This window comes from Periplaneta americana, chromosome 11 (genome assembly GCF_040183065.1).
Source record: "Periplaneta americana isolate PAMFEO1 chromosome 11, P.americana_PAMFEO1_priV1, whole genome shotgun sequence".
Classification (NCBI taxonomy): Eukaryota; Metazoa; Arthropoda; class Insecta; order Blattodea; family Blattidae; genus Periplaneta; species Periplaneta americana.
Window position 1 is genome coordinate 169,111,632 of NC_091127.1, and position 16,681 is coordinate 169,128,312.

Sequence of the window (16,681 nt, forward strand, 5' to 3'; positions counted from 1 at the left end):
GTGGGCAACTACCCATGTTTGCATTTGTACTACATATTGAGCTTCGCGACTGTATATAGTAGACTGTGATGAAAGTCTGCAAATTCCAAACTTTCATGCTTATGCTTACGTGATTTGCAAACAGAACACAATCGTGGAGCGCTGAAGTATACGACAGAATATGAGGAAATGGCGTCGTTGTTATGTTTCCATGGTTACCAAGTATGTTTGCTGTTATATCTATGTTCCCATCGTGAATGATGGTATGACTTCTTGATTTTACCGTAACGTTTATATTCTTAAGTTAACGCTTACGTTATGTTTAATTTTGTAAGATGATATTTATTGTTACGAATTTCTTGAGAAATCGGTACTAAAATGAAACTAATCACAGTTGATGTGGACTGATACAAAACATGATAATATTATGTTCATGGTAAGAGTTAAAATGCTCTTCAACATTGGTTTAAAATTTGTTTGCAGTTTTACACAGCTTCGGTAAACAGCAAAGCTTTCCAGATGAGTCTCATCATGGCTGAACAACACTTCTGGTGTACGTACAGTCATGATCTCACTCACCTGCGAAACCACAGACAGGAGTTTACGACGCGAAGAATGGGAGACGCGGAATGCTGAAACTCGAAATACCACTATAAAACCTACATAAAAAAAGTTACCAAGCAGTAATTGAAGCTAAGTTAACCTAAGCTGACTAAATCTAGTCTAACTAAATCCAGCCTAAGAAAACGTAGGAAAATAAAAGTACTATACTTATCGCGCTAGTCCAGGCATGGGTGTAAGGTAGGGGAGGTAAAAATGATCAAATTCGCTCCTTCCACAATATTTCGGACGTAGCAGCTGTGTTTACATCAATGGATAACTACTGTACAAGAAATTGGCTTCTCTTCTGCTTAGGGATGTACAAAACTAATGCGGCATACCATTACATCAGCGGTGGCGAAAATGTAATCGTGCGCCGAGCCACTGTGTAACATGCAACGTGCATAGCACCTATGGATGGAGGCGGACACCCGAAGGGGAAGTGAAGCAACTGTCTGACTTAGGCCTATTAACGGATTTTCATTTTCCTTACGTCAAGCATTTAAATATAATTTTATACAGTACAAGGCTACAAACTAATGTTTAGTACGTGTAACGAAGAAAGAAATTAACAATATCGCAACCTAAAATTAACTGTCTTCAGAATGTCTCTGCGACAAAGTTTCAAAGTCAGGAATTAAGTCACTTACTGCCAGTCGTAGTTGATCATGAAGGTATTTGTCTGTCAGTAGTGATCTAAATTTGGTTTTTACTATTTTAATTGTTGAAAACAATTTTTCACAAACGTAAGTTGTAGCGAATATGGCTTCAACAGAGCAAGCGAAGGAACGAATTTTCGGATATTTATTTTTTGGCAAAGATTTGAAAGTTCAATATTTGTTAGGTCCTTACATCTAGCTTTCATCTGACATCACACAGTAAATCAGTGAGTTCAAATTGAAGAGCTAACCGCATTATTCGTACATCTGCTGAAAAGGGGTCGACGTACAGAGGAGATGATGATGATGATGATGATATAACAATAACACTTAACCTTTTAATGTTTCATCAGTAACATGCAGTATAATGCCGTTTTATGTTATACAACAGTTTTCCTCGTACATACATTTAATATTCTCATCATATCAACAGCAAAAAAATGCGTCCTCCCATCCTACTTGGAATTTTCGTACATGGTTTCGAGAGAGACATATGCTACCCGCAGGTCAGAGACAAATACAAATGGAACGGAGTTTGACTCCAGTGAGTGAGAGGGTGGGGGTTGGCGGAGGTTAGAAGCAAGCGAAATGCACAGCTATCACTGCGAGCCACAATGTCTCGCGAGTCACGTTCTCGCCACGGCTGCATAACATTTCAAATCAAGTCAAATACGTAATATAGGCATTCATATGGTCACTATGGCTTAGCACTTATTATAAATAATCACTTATAAGCTCGAGATATTCTGTGACTGAGGTTCTGGCTGATATGTACATCTATTATCAGGCAGTACATCCCATTTGACGATATGTGTCAGAGGAAGAACAATTGTTTGTATGCATCTGAAGTCTATCATAAATACTGTTCAAGTCCAAAGCAAGTTCTTATGAAGTTCCAGAATATACACAGTGGGTAAAAAAAAAGACACAAAGTTAGAAATACTCAATTTTCGGAAATACACACATTAATTTATAATGAATACACTGTTGGAAAGAGTAGACTTTAAAGATGAGCCGGACTTTTTATTATGTTTTTTGAGGCTCGATTAAAATGTTAAGGAAGTCAATACACAATGATGCGAAAAATGTGGTTTTTGAAGACAATTTGTTACTTCAAAATGCAGAAACTGAATGTTGGTAAAATTAATAACAAATAATTAATGATCTTCAAAATAATCAAAATTAAAAATGATGCTATATATGACCGCCATTTGCCCGCACAATCGTTTGTAGGCGTCTTCTTCATTGTCCAATAGCACTGGATATCTGTCTTTGATCAAGCCGGTCCCAACATTCAAAAAGGCGTTGTCTTAAATGTTCAATATTACGAATTCTTGTTTTGTAGTTGTTGACTCCATACAAAATAGTCCAAAGGATTAATTTTTTTATTGGGTTATTTTACGACGCTGTATCAACATCTAGGTTATTTAGCGTCTGAATGATATGAAGGTGATAATGCCGGTGAAATGAGTCCGGGGTCCAGCACCGAAAGTTACCCAGCATTTGCTCGTATTGGGTTGAGGGAAAACCCCGGAAAAAACCTCAACCAGGCAACTTGCCCCGACCGGGATTCGAACCCGGGCCACCTGGTTTCACAGCCAGACGCGCTGACCGTTACTCCACAGGTGTGGACTCCAAAGGATTAATATTTCGTTTGAAACTAAAGCGGAAACCATCAGAGAATCTGAGAAATGCGATCTTTCACGAAATAATCTCTCTGAAGAGATAATCCGTATCTGGTACAGATGCATTATAGGGGCCAATCTCCTTATTGGTTGAATGGTATGAATGCTACTATCGATATGTATTGTTGTTATAGTCGACGTAAAATATGTTGCCGACTTCTTCATTCATTCATTTCATTCATTTATTTTATTCCATAGATCTTACACGAGCAATGAAGCTTTAAGATGTGGAACAAGTCAACATTTTACAATATTACAATTACAATTTTTACAAATTTTTATAGTTTTACAATTTAGTAATTTTCTACAATTTTTACAATTTTGTGCAATTTTTTACATTTTTTTTTACATTAACAGTCAATTTTATATTGTTGACTTGTAGCCTACTTCAAAATGGAAATAATGACAGTAATAGTAAAATATATTTCCCCTGGACCAAAAATATAATACAAAGTGACTAAAATCACATTAGTAATAACAAACTGTTTTAAGTTTTTTAGCTTAATTTTTTAATTTGGTAGCATTTAATGCTTATCGAATATCGAATGTTAAAAACGCTAATCGAACCATTACTTCCGATCACCTTTTTTTTTTTTTTTTTGCGTATAATGTTGATGGATGACCCCTATAATGCATCTGTTCCCCGTATCGTGCTAATCAATCGTTGTACACTTGAAACAGAACATTCTTCCTGAGCGTAATTCCTTACAATTTGACGGGCAGATAAATTATCATAATGGTGCAATTGTTTAATGAAAATCTTGTCTTCGTTCGTTAAGCGACCCATTATTCACAAAATGAGAACTCAAAACGGAAGAAAACAAATGATGATAGGACAACAAACGGCTTGGCCTGCTGAACTCGTAAGACCATAATGCTTAGTTCGGCATAAACGATCGATTTTGCACTGCCTTACAAAAAAAAAAAAAATAAATAAATAAAAATTAATGTTTAATAAATTGTAAAATATATATATATATATATATATATTACAGTAGGCTACTCTCCCGGTCTACAAGAACTGTGAAATTTGCCTGTGAAATAAACTTTCAAATGAAGTCATTAGCTACTGGCTCACTGTGTATAAGAAAACAAGAGTCAGAAAGAATATTAAGTTGCTTGTGTTAATTTACACAGTCGCATTAAATGTTCAACGTTACAATCACCAATCTCGACGCAAAGACGAAGGCTTCGCAAGAAACTTTGTCGTGTGTGCTCGAAGACGCTAACATTGCGCCTAATATTCGCGACTGCTGCAGTAATTCTGTCGATAAGAATCCTTTCAGTCTCAATAAGAGTTTCATAAACGAGGGTTTTCATGAAGCCTTAAAATAAATCTATCGCCGTGAGATCCGGCGACCTGGGAGGCCATGGCACAGGTTCACCCCGTCCAATCCAACGATAATCGCAGGTAATGTCTAAATGATTTCGTACCTACTGAATAAAATGAGAAGGAGCTCCACCGTGAAGATACCACATATCATTTCTGACTTCAAAGACATACAGTAGCGTGCAAATTAATCCGAACAACGTAATTACTTATGCAAAAACACTCAAACGGGATAAAAAAAAAAGATCTAAGACATACCTCAGTAATCTATGTGGCCTCCCTTGTTCCTAATAACAGCTCTGAGACGATTTGGCACGGATTCCACTAATTTCCCACAAATATTCTTCATTTCTTCATCGCGAAACCATACACCAATGAGGGCAGAAATCATCTTCTCCTTTGTAGAACAATCCATTTTTTGCATTCTTATTTTGCAAATTGACCACACGTTCTCAATGGGGTTGATGTCGGGTGAGTTTCCTGGCCAGGAGAGTACCTGAATATTCTTCTTGTTGAAGAATTCTGCAGTTTTTCGAGACTTACGGCATGATGCCAGGTCTTGTTGGAACACACCTCTGCCATCCGGAAATGAGTTTTGCAGCTGGAGTACGATTCTGGTTTCCAGTAAGTGAATATATTTGTCAGAATTCATCATTCCCTTGATAGGTATTAATGCTCCAGGCACCTTCATGTGTAAAACAACCCCAAAACATTACTTTAGGGGTGGTATTTGGGTGCTTGTTGGAGATGAGCTGCTGTTACTTTTTCGGATCCTTTCCGTACGTAAGAAACACGGTGGCCGTGGACCTCGATATGAGACTCATCGGAAAAAAGTACATTCTTCCAGTCATTCACTGTCCAGTGTTGATGTAATTTTGCCCACATTAAGCGTTTTTTGCACATAACAGGGGTTAGCAGTTACTTCTTAATAGGCTTACGAGCCCTTCGTCCAGCTTCCAAAAGCCTACGCCGCACTGTTGTGACGTGAATATTCGCCCCAGTGGTAGCCATTAACTCGCGGGTTAAGTCGACAGCAGTTAGTCTAGGATTTAATTTACTTTTCCTGACAATTAAACGATCATCTGCAGGTGAAGTCTTCCTTTTCCGGCCACAGTTTTCTTTTTTCTGGGGTGTGATGGATCCAGTCTCCCTGTATCGTTTTATGATCGAATTAACAGTAGCCAAACTGATGTGACATTCTGCAGCAATTTGCCTCTGTGTCTTAGAAGAATGCTCTGCTAATGTTATAATTTTAGACCGTTTTCGTGGAGTTGTATCCATTTGTGAAGACGACAGAATGTACACAAGATTGCAGTATTAAGTCTTCAACACAACTGAAATGCTTATAAGTACAAAACGACAGGCAAAATGTCACATATTATAAAAAAATAATAACGACAGACCTTCAACAATGGAATTACACGTACTACAGATGTCAATTAAAGCGGTATGAGCAGCTGTGAGGCCAACAATGACAGAAAATGTAAAAATATGTCGTGTTCGGATTAATTTGCACGCTACTGTATCTTCCAGTAGTTCTGGCAACATATTACTTAGAAACGGATAGTATTTTTGTGTGTTGAGTCATGTTTCATGATCCGGGCACGCAAGTCAGGACGAAGTTCACGATACATTCTTGAGCTTCCCTACTGTTCCCCTAGCAACTCCATAAGCGAAGTCAATGTCCGTGTATTCAGCTGAGGTATACCGCTCAATTCTACCGTACGAACATAAATTACTCGTAAAGCTTGATACGCTATGCTAAACACTGTGACGTAGGAATCAGCAACGACTGTAACTGGTTTCCTAATACAGTACAAGAAACCAGATAACAGTTGAGTGCATTGTTTAATTTACCTTGAACTTAATTCTGTAACTTCGTAAGAACGTACTCCCGACATACAATATTTACAAAACTTTTTTTAGTTTGAAGTCCTTTACAACTCTACAAAATTTGGGAAGGTATTTCTCACACCATTATTTTAACTGATGAAGAAGAAAAAATGTCCTTGCAATTTTCTCCTAATTGCAATATTTAACTAATTATTGAAGTTTACAATATTAGACGTTTTGCAACGTGCCTGGATGAGGAGGAGGTTTAGAAGTACACAGTACAGCTCAAGCAGAGAGGAGGGGGTTTAGAAGTAGACAGTACAGCTCAAGCGGGTACAGACATACAGGTACAAAACAGATGCTCTGTTCTAATGCAGGAGCGGACCATGACAATACTGTTGTTTACATAAAACGAGCAGCAAATACAAACTTTCAATCTCATTAATAGAACATTATTATAAATTTGCATTTTATGTAATAATATTGCTCCATTTTTAATTGTAGTCTAAAAAATAAACAATAATGTTTTATGCAGAAAATCACACGAATTTTTTTTTTCTAATGCAACATTTTGGTCTCTCCCGCTTCCGTAAAGAATGTATCATTTTTAAACACATTTCTGGTTGTGTGATTTTCGAAACGGGATAAGAGACTTCCAGTTTCTAATAATCGTTAAGAAACTGCTACAAAAGTTCGCCGATTAGGTAACCTTCTTTGAGGAAAACGTTGACGGTACATCCTTCTTGCCTCACTTGAATTACGACGATTTTCTCCATAAATTAATAATAATAACATATGATATTTCTAAACTCTGAATGACATTGTAAGTTGTTTATCGAATACCCTGTGCTGAACTGCCATCCGCTCGGCAGTAGACCTATGGACAGGGAGCTTGAACTCAGCTGACTCGTACTTACGTCTATGCAGAGTAGCCTACTGCCTGCTGAATGTTGCCAAGTCTCTCACGTCAGAATATTAACAAATTTATGCGTGCATTTTTATTTAATTTCACGAAAATGTAATATAACACACACATGTTTATTTAAACTAATATTAACTCTTTGCTAGATATACCTACTGATGTAAATGTTATCGTAATTTTACTAACGATATACTGTAACCAGTAGGCTCATTCACAATGAAAATTAAACATAACGTAAGCGTTAATTTAACGTTACAGTAAAATCAAAAAGTCATACCATCATTCACGATGGGAACATAAACATAACAGCAAACATACTTGGTAACCATGGAAACATAACAACGACGCCATTTCCTCAAATTCTGTCGTATACTTCAGCGCTCCACGATTGTGTTCTGTTTGCAAATCACGTAAGCATAAGCATGAAAGTTTGGAGTTTGCAAACTTTAATGTTAACGTCTTACGGTAATGTTTATGTCAATGCTTATGTGAATCATTGTGAATGATCCCATTTGGTAGCCTGGGCGCAAACTTCTGTGTTTATGTTACGGTTATGTTTAATTTTCATTGTGAATGGGCCTACGCAAATAATTTTTTTTTCTGAGAAAACTATTAAGTTTTGATCGTATGTTGTATGGACATTTTTTGATTCTGTAGACCGTCCCCGACGACTGTTAAAAGAACGGCACTTATACCCCTTGCACCCTATATACAGTATGTTAGCTGTGTAAGTGTAAACATTTTGATACGAGTACTTAAGAAAAATGCATGTAAAACAACAACCTATTTACTTTTTCTCTTACTCTAACAGTTTTTTTTATGTGTCGCATATTTTACAGTCCGACGTTTTACAAATGATCATATTATGTAGAGCCTATCAGTTTCAATCGGCACTATGCTCTGTGCATTCAAAAACTTTATCACTGATCGCACAATATTGAGAAACTCACTGATATCACAGTCTAGTATATACAGTCACGAAGCTCAATACGTAGTAAATATGCAAACATTAGATAGTTGCTCACCACTAGGATCGCTAATATCGCCTCATTATAGGCAATGCAAAATAGTACCGGCACAGTCTATTGTTTCTAGCACCCTCAAAACTCAAGCTTCGTGACTGTATATAGTAGACTGTGCTGATATCATAAAATGCCTCAGTTAGAAGTCAGTTTGATGTTGTACATATATTATGTGCTTGTTTATTTCAGAGTTCCACAATTTAGGCCTACACAAACACATTTAGGGGATAGTATGTCATGTCTTCACAAAAAAAAAATACCGCAAAATATCGCAATTCAATGACAATATCCAATAAAGGCCCCTTTGAAAATTCCAACAGTACATTGACAACAGTCGCACAATGGCTTTGGGTCCTACGTCCTTCATAATCGTAAACCATAAATGATGAAGATCTAACTTCGCGGAATATAATCTCTATAATATATGAATGCCAACTAGCGGGAAATCCATACACTATGACACTATATGAAAAACATTTTTCACAACTTGACTAAAGAATTTTAGACGCATGCGGACGGATCCATATTCGACTTTTCTACAGCACGCAACACTGAAATTTCCAACTTGCATTTTTTCTAAGTTCTACCACAATCTAGTATATACAGTCACGAAGCTTGAGTTGTGAGGGTGCTAGAAACAATAGACTGTGCCGGTATTATTTCGCATTGTATGTAATGAGGCGATATTAACGATCCTAGTGGTTAGCAACTATTTATGGATGCATATTTACTACGTATTGAGCTTCGTGACTGTATATACTAGACTGAGGTTCTACGGTGCGAGAATCTGTGACAGGTTAGGTTAGGTTAGGCTTCTGTTATGCCTTGCATATACTAAGTGAAGTTAAATGTGCATTTCGCGTTCATTTTGAAGTGTTCTACCTCTTTATTTCACTTGGGGCGCGCTTCCGTACAGGGGCAGTGGCATAACTGTAAGGTTAGAGCCCAGTATAGGTATGTGTGTGTGTATTGATCGAAAAAAAAATGTCATATAAACATGCGTCCTATTCTCAATATCTTCTAGCCCCTAATTTTCGAATAATACACACACATCTAAACTGGGCTCTAATCTTAAAGGTAATGCCACTGCCCCTGTACGGAAGCGCGCCCTGTAAAATCACAAAATCAAAATTTTTTCTCGCTTGAATGTTACTTCTTAGCCATAAATAAATGCGCTCAAATCGACATTAACTTCGAAATTATGACTTCTATATTTTATCGGCATTGTCATGACGGGTAACATAATTACCAAGAAAAGAAATTAATATGAAATTGTGTTCGAATAAGTTTTGCTTGTTTAATTTTACTAATCTTTGAGTCTTTTAGTTTATCGGTACCGGTACTGTACAATCACAATCTAGTATATATAAAGAGATCACGTAAGAGTAGTTCCTAATAGGCTAATTTGGCCGTCTCTTCAGTATTGCCAACTAATACCGAATATCACCAAAGAGGGTAATATCACAATGCTACGTACTGAAATAATAATAATAATAATAATAATAATAATAATAATAATAATAGTGTTAACAATAACCATGTCTTGCTTATTTACCACATCTCATCTTTATGTTGCAAGGTGTTTCCTAAATGGTTCAATAATTTATTTATGAAATATTATATTTTCCTCTTGGTCTTCTCGCATATTATGTTGGTAATCAGGATTAGTATGATCTAATAATACAATTTATTTTGTGAGGCAACATGAAATTTATTGCTTTCACTAAAGAGTTTACAATTCAAGAGAGCTAACCTAAAAATGTATTTACTTACTTGTATTTTCATCAGTTTGCTTTACTATAAACCGAAATCATTGCTGCCAACATAACACTTAGAAAATAACTGCCAGTTGTAGTATTTGTCAGTACCCGAAATTCAAAACGAAGTTGGTAAAAGAAATTTCAACCTGAGAGCTAGAAAATCACTGTAATCCACCAACATATATTTTAGTAATAGTGGAAAAATGGTTAGGTTTCACCCTTAGGGTATTAAGTAAGCTGATCCGGACTATAGTCACGAGTTGTGAGATTGCTAGGAACAATAGACTGTGCCGGTAATATTTCGTAGTCTGTAATGTGGCGATATTAGCGATCCTAGTGGTTAGCAACTGTCTATGGATGCATATTTACTACGTATTGAGCTTCGTGACTGCATATACTAGACTGTGGTACAATCCTAGTGTCATTTTCGTAATATTGCATGAAAAATCGCATCTACATATTATATGGCATCAATGGAATATGCATAGTTATAAATTTCATAATTCAATAAAACTAGGCCCATCTTTTACAAACATCATTAGGTGTCCGAATACTTTTTACACTCACTGTACAGTAAGTAGTTCGTAAACTTTAGGGTTGCTATTCTCTCTAAAGTGACTATAGAGTATTTTGCGAATAGCAACTGCTCTTCTTCTAAACAGTGGTTGATTAAAATAGATTTGCACTTTTCCACATCATATTAGGCCTAATATATCCCGTGTACAATTGTGATACTGTATAAATGTAAAACATTCCCACATTTTCTTGCAATTCATACAGATTCGGCATTGAAATCACCACACATCCTAAGATAGCACTTACATTTCTAGAAGTCATGTCATGTGTTTTATTAGGCAATTTTGTAATACATTACAGTGAGCATAGTATATTTACTGCGGACCAATTTTAAATGTCTTTAAAAATTAAGATCACAGCAATTAAGAACTGAAAAGACAGATGTAAGCCATCTTTCATACACATACACACAATTTATACAAAGACGTTTTCTTAACAAACATACCTACACTCGTCAAACACCGGTACTCGGTTTAAACCCCTCCCCGGTCTTGTCCTAAATCCAAACTCTGCTTAAATTGTTTCAATTAGCAGTACGTGTGTCATTAAATCTTTCCCAGACTGTCCGAAATACAAACACTGCTTTAAGCATAGTATTTTTAATATCGGCATGTCTAAGTAATATTTGTTATAGTTGCTATGGTGATCTGTAGATGTAATCAACTTACCTCTTACAGCTTTCACCTTCTTTTCTATCCGATTTTAATATGCACTCGATTTAACGTGGTTGTCAATGTTTCGTAACATGAAAGATCGTCAACACAGTTTTGCACACGAATATTTTGTCCTCACTGTCGTACAGGTTGTTGTTACCTTGAAAAACTTCCAGCGGAAAAATAAAACGAAAGAACTCTACAGTTTTCTTAAAACTTTGAACAAAACTTAACCCATATGCGTACGCAACACTCCCTACACATTACATTGTAATGGATCGAGCGAAAGACTGAACAGAAACACCTGCAATTCTCTCTCTCAACCTCAACAGCACAGCTGCTGCCTTCCTTCCAGTGTCCCGGTAACCAATGAGTATTTTCTCGTAACCTGCGTGGAGAGTAGGACGAAAGATATAGCACTAAACCAAACGTTTCGCAACATGAAGTATGTTTGTTAAAATTTCTACGAAACTCTTATTTTACCATCATTATCTACTTATTACAAATAAACAATAAATCGTTTTACGTAATAATCACGTATATTTACTTGTAAAGGTCTTCCAATTATATTTCTAACTATTATATATACACAAAATAATGTTGCCTTATTAATTAAAGGCCTGTACTTTGTTACCTGATTGTTTTCCATTCACTGGCGTTAAAAATACCGCAGTGACGGCTCGTAAGGATGCAAGCCTGTATGAATGAGTTCGGAATAACAATGCTTAATTAACGTACGAGTACTAAATCTCTTCGCTAGGGTGTGGTGTAGACTTGATCTCAGATGTATAAATACATTTTCTTGGCCATAAATATCACAATAATGAATGTTTATAGTATTTATTTGCAATTAAACATTACGAGTTATACTTATATTTTAATTTCCACAAGGGGAAGGAGAAAATGAAAAAAAAAAGGAGAGGGTACAGCTTTGGATAAATAAATAAATACATATTTTTACATGCTTTTGTACTTGTACGTATAGATAGGTTGATGTCAACATGACTGGAAAATAGGATTCGTCCATTTTAAGTATTAAGGTCCCGATTTTTAGCTTTTTAAGAAGCCATTTTAGATCATTGGAATAGGTGAAATAGGTTTTTTGTCAAAACTATGAAAGGTGTCGCAAAAATTGTACTCCACAGACAATTTTAAATAACATAACTTTCCCCTCGGTGATAAAGATCATTTTCAATCCACTGTCGTAATAAATGTGATTTCACTTGTTTTGGCATAGCTTAACAAAACACAAAAATTCAATCTTGACACCAAAATAAGACAGACTGCACAGAGACCTCAGAAAACTTCAGCTCAAACCCTCGTATGCAAGTTCAGAGTATTCTATCAGCGAACATGCCCAAAAACTTCATGAATTTCAACAATGCTACTTTTTCGCAGGTCATTCACCTTAAGAGAAAGTTCTGTCACTTCTTACTCTTCTACTGGTATGTCATATCTGCGGTCATTGGAAATCCAAGATGCACACAGTCCCAATCATTGCCCTTGAAAGGGTGAAGTCTTTGAAGAACAGCCTGCTGTTTAAAGAAAGACGGAATTCCCTGTTTACCATTTTATCCAAAACAACGAAAGACCGCAGATTGGTGCAGAAAGAGAATAAAAATTATAAGATGATTTGAGGTTAGATAATGAAGGTTAACATAACAAAAGCAGCTATCCAGGAGCTTGGTTGGGAGGTTATTTCACATCCCCCATATTCTCTCTATCTTATGCCTTTCTAATTTTCACCTTTTCCATTCCCTACCCAACAATCTTCAAGGTAATTCCTCTGATAACGTAGATGCTTTACAAACTTGGCTTGACTCTTCTTCAACACTCAACCAGTAATTTCTTCAGATGCAGAATCGAAAAACTATCCCAGAATTGGCAGAAAGTCGTAGAAAATGTAGAATATATTAATTTCTGTCGTCTATTCATCTCAACTAAAATCTTTTGTCACAGCCAAAAACTGCTACGAACTTTTGCATCTACTCAGCTTCCTATTTCTTACCTCTGCTACTGCTACAATTTAATGACGAATAACATCTTTCAATTCATCAGATGTCTGTAGCCTATATTTAAAGACTTCAGCTTTGAGGTATCGCCAGAAGAAGCAACCACAAAGAGATCTGGCGAGTGAGTCAGCCATGGGATGTCATCATTTACCGAGATTGCAAAATTTTCTGAGAACTTCTAGATGCCCTTGTCATGTGCGTAGTGGCACTATTTTGCTGGAACAATAGAGGCACATTTCCAAACTGGAATCTTGGCTCCAGGAAGTTGCCTAACATTTATACATCGTAGTCATTGAGGCAGAAATCACCAAGTCCAAAGTGGTAGTTCTAAGATAAAGCTGTTTTGAAGTTCGAAGCAAACTTTTGTAAGAAAGACTCTCTTTCAGCTTTCCCAATAACAGGACTGCCTCATTGGACAAAGCATAACAAACACACAGAGTAAAAGCAAAAACAGACCACAAAAGAGAAATGTGGGGAACGAACAAAAAAGGGAAATTAAGTATTGGAAGGATAATAGCATACATATAACAGGCCTAAACCTAATAAACAAACGGATTAGACGTTCAAATAAAAGTTCTTCCTTTTTAGGAAACAAAGTACAGGCGGTATTTTAAAATGGCAAGTGATCCTCTGATAGCAGCAAGGGAAACATCACGAATGAAGTCATTGTTCAGCTGGAACTTCTTGCAGAAACTGACAAAGAGGCGAGGTATCAGTTATATATTAATTTCAATTTACTTTTTGATATTGTTACTGTTCCTACTTCCTTTCACTAACAGAATTTATACGTTCTTGCCAGCCAGGTGTACTGTATCCACTAAAAAAATGGAATTTGAACTTAGCAACTTCTACCTGGAAATAACCAATCATTTTCGAGGAAGTTTGCTTTGTGCCATAAAGAAGAATCACAAATTCTCAGTAAAAGTGTAACTGTATTACGAGTTATTACATTTTTTAAATGTTTTACATCCTTTGAGGTACATTGTAAAATTGTGCAATACAAAAATGAAAAATGATATGAATACACATTTATTTATTACGGTATATTCAATACACTGCCATGGTAGTTCAGTGGTTAGAGCACCAAGTCATAATCCTGTGGACCCAGGTTCTATCCCTGACATACTCCCGATTTATGACTTGTATTGTGCAAGCACATGGTCCACGTACCAGGGGTTTTTTCTCCGGAAGCTCTGGTTCCCCTGTGGCATTCCAACAAATCTCCACCATCTCACCTCATTACAAGTATAGTGTAGACCAGTGATGTCAAAGCAAGCGCATTTTTCTGACCTTGACGTCATGCGTGGGCATTAAGCGCTAGGTATGGTAGGAGGAATAAGCAGCCTGTTGGATTAAGAAAACAGTGGTGCACAAACTTCAAACGGAACGTGAAATTTTATGTCGTTATTTTTATATGGCTTTTTTCTGTTTGTTATTTTCTATATTGTCTGTAAAACAACAGTACTAACGCCTATTTCTTAGCCTAATATTGCAGTTGTGTTTTAAACGTTAATAACATAATAAAGAGTAAAGAAGGAATATTCACACAAATTCCATAATAACTACAACTATACTGTACTGAGTGAATTAAGCACATCATTCATAAAGAGTTATCCCAAAGAAAGACACTGAATATGACAGAAGTTTAAATTGATATTGATGGTATACTGTATTTAGCCTTATAAAAGTAATCAAAACATTATAGTACAAAGTAAAGTTGCCTAGGTATATGTTTTAACTGTAACTAATATTATATAATAAAACTCTTATTGCATTATGCTTTTAGGTGATATTGGTGCGCAACTTTCTGTTATAAGAATATTAAATTATCTCGAAATCTGCTGAAGCTATAGAGTTGACGTTTTACCAACACATAAGCACATATCTTTTGTTTGTGATGTAACAGTATTTGCTTTGTTAATTCATTTCCTTACAAACATTTTCCATGCGAATATTTTCAAACGTTTTAATACACTATCTTCAGTAATACATATTTACGATATATATATACATATACATATTTACGAAAACATTGTTTTAGTACCTGTAAGGCTACTAAACATATCTGAAAATTTCACTTTTCTTAAAAAAGTTGAGAAAATATTTCTTTTGAATAAAAACGCAAACTTGTGAAAAATGAACATTAAAATTAATTTGAATAAAAACGCAAACTTGTGAAAAATGAACATTAAAATTAAAACTTACATTCTTATAATGTACTTATACTTCTCAGACAAATCTAAAAATTAACATGAATACAGTTTTAATAAGTTCTCTTCCCTTTAACCATTGAATCAGTGGTGGCCATCCCTGTATATAGCTCGACCAAGCGGCATATACTACCTCTTTCGTCTGTCTCTTTCCTTTCCACTGTAAAGTGCTCAGGCTCTCCTGAGCTCTAAAGCGCGCGCTTACTTCTATGGGCATCAGTTGACATCACTGGTGTAGACTATGGGCAACAACTGTTGGTAAACTGGTCTACACAATTGGCTTCATATAGCAGGTTAATGAAGTCAAGTACCCGTCATTAAATAAAAGAAAAATTATAGCAATACGGTTTACTTAATACCAACACCATTTTCACTTTCACTGTCCATATTTGTTTCTGGATTTCGAGCCTCGACTTTTCTTGAGCATGGTAAGGAGAAGTACTGAGCTTGAAATTCTATTGAATGTCCTTTGGGTTGCCTCAACCAAAAAAGTTTGAGTAGGTAACCCCACTGGAATGGGGTTAAATCTGGGGATCTGGATTGCCAATGGGTATACTGCTCCGTCAATATAGGAGAAAACTAATGTCTGCAACTTGGATATAACACACAGAGTAAGTCCCCGCAATCGACAAGCATCGTGTTTAGGTAGAGAATGAAAGTCAAAAACTATTATGGACAGTAAAAATCTATCATATGGGAATGGATAATTTAAGAGTTCATTCATTAAAAAAATAAATAAATCTAATACAACGTTAATATAAATTATTTTTATTTCCCAGAATAATCTATCCATACAATACAATAATAAATAAGTAAATAAATAAAGAATAAGTAAGAAAATAAATAAGTAAATAAACAAGTGAAAGAACAAATAAATATTACTTTAAACTCTCAAGCAATATCCTTAATATTTGCACCATTTTCAAGGTAATGAATAATATTTACGAGGCGTGTTCTTAAAGTAAGTTCCGTTTTCAATTACAGCAGTCATATCGCTGCAATCATTTTGCGCATGCGTGTTTTCTTCTTCAGTCCTCAGGCAAGCTGTGCATGCAGTTTCAGAGCTTCAGTCCGTGTATGTGGTTAGTTGTGATCAGTTGAAATGTTTAAAGTGATCGAGCACCCCGCCGACTGTGAGATGCGGTCTGTTATCCGTTTCTTGAATGCGAGAAACATTAAAACAGCTGACATTCATCGTCAACTTTGTGAGGTGTATGGTGATGATGCCATTAGTGATGGAATGGTCAGGAGATGGGTTAGGAAGTTCAACAAGGGCCACGTCTCTGTGCATGACGAGCAGCGTACCGGTCGGCCATCTTTGATCAATGACGATTTGGTGCATGTTGTCAATGAAAAAATTCCTTGAATTTTCCACAAATGTCGCAGAGTGTTCTCTACAAAATTGTAACAGATTGATTACGATATCGAAAATTGTGCTCA

The 16,681-nt window shown here is 36.0% G+C and overlaps 1 protein-coding gene across 1 annotated transcript in view; it reads right to left on the reverse strand.

Annotated features, from left to right (window-relative positions):
- LOC138709579 (phospholipase A2 inhibitor) overlaps nt 1–11,394 on the reverse strand; it is a 60,828-nt gene extending 49,434 nt beyond the window's left edge. The window contains exon 1 of the mRNA XM_069840455.1: nt 11,035–11,394. The gene's annotated coding sequence lies outside the window, so the exon portion shown is untranslated. The remainder of the gene's footprint in view (nt 1–11,034) is intronic.
- Between the last annotated feature and the right edge of the window lie 5,287 nt (nt 11,395–16,681).